Source organism: Gossypium raimondii, chromosome 4 (genome assembly GCF_025698545.1).
Source record: "Gossypium raimondii isolate GPD5lz chromosome 4, ASM2569854v1, whole genome shotgun sequence".
Classification (NCBI taxonomy): Eukaryota; Viridiplantae; Streptophyta; class Magnoliopsida; order Malvales; family Malvaceae; genus Gossypium; species Gossypium raimondii.
The window spans coordinates 23667769-23672270 of NC_068568.1; positions in this window are offsets into that span (position 1 = coordinate 23667769).

The following is a 4502-nucleotide window of genomic DNA, read 5'->3' on the forward strand; positions in this document are numbered from 1 at the left end:
TCCTAAATAGATGAACCAACAAAGAAATTAAAGAGTTTACAATCAATAGGGTTTGAACCATGCCTTAAATGAGACATGGGTGCAAGTTGGTACCACTTGAGTTAGCTTCCTATTCTATTGACCTTATCACCTCTCTAGGCACTTGTCACATCCCAAAAACCGGGTTAATAGATATTGAGTTAATAAATTTAGAGTGGTCACATCCTATTTTTGAATTAAGATTGCAGAAATCATGTAAAGTAAATTAATTTGTTTCAGTGGTTAAGTGTTTTGAATGTGTGCTTAAGGTTATGTGTTTGATTCATTTTCCTTAAATTTTAAGTGATTTTGTTCCTATATCTAGCTTGCCACATCTAGATTTTCTATTATTTTTTGTGAGTTGTTAGCAAAAATGAGTTTATTGGTTTAGTGATAAGGCCTTAGCTTATCAATAGGTCTTGAGTTCAAATCTCATTGTGTTTGAATCAAAATTTATTTATTTTTATTGTTTGTTCCACCCATGTTGCCGGTATTTGGGTTAATTCAAAATTTATTTATTTTTATTGTTTGTGCCATCCATAGGGTTAGGAGTTAATTTGGGTTTTTGGGATATTATGTTTTTTTCTTTTAATTTAGAAATATTTTCCTAAGAATTCTCCCAATTTGTCGTTCCGTCTTCCCCCTCTTTCTCCATTTCTTGATTTTCTTTTCTTTTCCGCTTTTGCTATAGAATTTTCTGCTTTTGTTTTCTCTGTTCTCTCTTCTTCCTCATTATTATTTTTGTGTATTTTCACATTTTCTCTATTCTTTTGACTGTCCAAGCTTTGAACTGCCAAAATTTTTGTTACCATCGATTCATCTTTTTCTTCAATTTGTCAACTCAAACTTTAATGTCCTCAAGGCTGTCACTTGTTTCTTAAACCTTTCTGCCGCCATTCAATGTCTTTACCTTTCTCGTCCAAAATTTTTCTGTTAGGGGCCTTTCTATTATGCCGATTTGATTGAGATTTCTGCTGCAATTACTGCTGTGTTGTGCTGCTATTTTTCCTATCATATTGTTGTCAATTTATTGGCGTTCAAATAGTTCAACGTGTGAAGAAAGAAACTCTATATTTGCAAAGGTAGCAGGGAGTGTATAGATCTTCTTTTATTCTAGTTTGCTTGGCTGTTCATGTTCTTTTTTTTTTATTCAGTCACACGGTGAATGCAAAGTTTTCAATTATGTGTAAAGTAGTTGATGAAAAGTGGCTTAGATTAATTGAATTTTACTTCAATCAATTTCATAAATAATTTAAATAAATTAATTTAGGAACTTAACATTTGACATTAGTTTAAATGTTGCGATTAGTATAGTCCTGATTAATTGAGGTTTGAATAAAATTTGTTTACAATTAATTTAATTTGAATTCATGTAGATTTATCATGTTAGTTTAATTTTAAAGATGGTTCATCTAAATAAAATTACTTGTAATTGAGATAGCTGATTAGTTGCTTTAAGGTTAGAGTAAATAAAATCTGTTAGAGGAAATTAGAAATAAATTGACTTTGAATTCTCAAAATGTGTTTAAGATTAAATCAGACTAACTTCCATGGAATGATAATTAGATGCATTAATTTTTTGTAAGTGTTCGTACGTTCTTTCTATATTGAAGCGAAAGGCTAGGCGAATCATCAAAACCAAAGGTCGTTAAGGATTGCTCACTTTTAGGCCATGAACGCTTAAAATTATGACTTGTGTTTAGAATTATGGTTTGTGGTTATTGGTTGATTCTGACGATTTTTTTTCTCATGATAGGTACAGGTCTGAGCTAGTTTAGCTAGATTGAAACGTCGAAGTTGTGGATTTACAATAGTATTTCGATTTTGCATTAATCAGGTGTGTGACCCAAACTCGAAAACTCGTAAAAATTGTGCGAAATCGATTATCCCAATCAATGTCACATGCCCATATGCCACATGGGCATGTGGTTGGTCGTGTGAGCCACACAGACGTGTTAGCCGTGTATCCGGCTGTGTAGGCCACACGGGCATGTGGTAGGCTATGTGTCTAGGCATGTAGGCCACACGCGCATATGGGCCCATCCTGGGTAAACGTGTTCGGGCTGTGATGTGGGCTATAGGTTCGAGAATAATGATCTTTTTGCATCTAAAAATTAATTATAAGGTAACCGATTAAGATTGGTGGGTATGCTAGTGTTGTAAGTATAATTTCTGAAAAATATGTTAAGTTTTGAAAATGACACATCTAATCTGTAAACCTGTACTCATCGTTAGCACGTTTTTGTTCTGCTATGTTCATATATGAGCACGAGACATCTGAGTATGTTATTTTGACTATATCTGAATATGCTATATGAATATGCATGTGACATTATGGCAAAACTGATTTGTTATTGTTAATATTTGACACATTTGATCTGTAAAGCATGGAATCCCACATTAATTGATTTTTGTTTATTATAAGACTGCATGTTCTATATGATTTTCGTTCTGATTCTGTATTTGCATGCCATGTCACATTGCATGGGGTTGGGATGATCTTTTAAGGACGCAGTTTAATGACCTACACTATCTGGTGGTTTAACCACATATCTGTTCTAGCAGTTTGATTGCAAATATGATGACTTGACCACATATATCTGTTTTGGCAGTTTATCTGCATAATTTCTAGTGGCATTGTTAACAATCATCTGTTGGTGTGATTTGGATGGACGAGTTCTGGGGAACTCTAATTGGTGTGTAGTGGAGTTGTGTAGTAAATTTTTTAGAAAAAATTGCATTATGTTTTTTGAAAATACTGCATTGACATAGCCATGCATGCTCAATTTTTGCTCATTTGGATTTGATGAAATTCTCTATGATATTCTGATATGTTATTATATTATTTGTATTTATGCTTGAATTAAGTTACACACTATGCTTCCTAACTCACCCATTTACTTCATCTTTTCAGGTAATTTGCAAAGTTAGGATTTGGCAGCGTTTGGGAGCTCGGATTGAGCTTTTCTCGAATAAGACGATTTAATTTAATTATTAATTAACCTTTTTGGAATTTTAGACTTTTGAATTAATTTTTAGACTTTGTTCTTGGTTTTGGGTTTTCCTGTCAGATTTAATTCAATGGTTTAAATAATTCATCTGGTTTCTGCAAATCAAAATTAAATGGTTGATAGTTAAGGACTTTCCACTGCAACTCGAACTGCTAATTAAGTTTTCAGAAAAGTAACCAAATTAATGACACAACTTTTCCGTTTTAAAGAAAAAGATGAATGTTTTGAAAAATACTTGTTAGACTGTGGTTAAGTTTTTTTTTAAATAATTAGAAACAAGTTTCTATAAAATTATTAATAAGCAATGATTTAGAGAGCAAATAATCTGGTTTTTGAGTAAGCAGTGTAACCTTCAAGGTTCAATCGTAACGTCTAGGCCTGGTTTGGGGTATTACAACATTCAAAAATTGGGAAACAAAACTCCACCAAGGACAATACCAAACTTATTGAGGGATTTTTTACTGCATTTTGAGTGCTTGAAGAGGTAGTTGGTTTATAGAGTAAAAGCATTTTAATAGGTTCTTGAAAAGGCGAATCATGCGCATTGTATATGGTTAGACTTGAAATCTTTCCCTATAACATATAAGGTACATATGGGTGAGAATGCTAGCTAGCTCAAGTGATATCAATTCACCCGTAAGTGTTCTATTTGCTATAAGGTATAAATACACGTCCAACCATACACAGCTCGTATGAGTTGTCTTTTCAAGCACCCAATAAGACACTTCACTCTATTAATCCACTGCCTCTTCAAAATTCAACGAAGGGATGTGGACAACTTCTTATGGAGGATGAAACAATACTTTTGTGCAATGGGCATTGAGGATGGTGCCATTGAGGTAAACATTGTTTTATTTATTTTACTGATGTCACTATTTTATGGTGGCATTATAGGTCCACACACAAGAGATAAGGTAATACTGCAATTGGGACTTGAGTGGAGTTCTAGAATGAATTTAGGAAGCAATTTTACCTCGAGTATGCTAAGGAAAAAACTTAGGCTAAGTTGTGTCAGCTTACACAACAAGGCATAGTTTGGGAGTATGTTTGGGAGTTCACCAAGTTCATACTCCAAATCTCTGCTATGAGTGAGAAAAATGCATTCTACTGGTTCAAGGATGGGTTAAAACCTTGGGTGTAGTAAAATTTTCATCGACTAGGGGTCAAAGAGCTTACCAAAGCCATGGTCAAGGCAAAGTCCTTTGTTAAGATTGGTTTGAGATAAAACAAGTTCAAGTCTTCCAAGCCCAAATAGATGCGAAATTTGGGGAAGACCATAAGGAAGAACAAGATAAAAATGGCAACAGTAGAAATGGTAAGGATGGTGGCAATGAGAAACCACAGAATGAGAAGAGGAAACCCAACAATCATCTGAAGGGAAAGGGGAACGAAAAAAACCAATACGATGCTTCTTATGTTTTGAACCGCATATGATATGAGACTATCTAGAACGATATTAATATATTCACGATT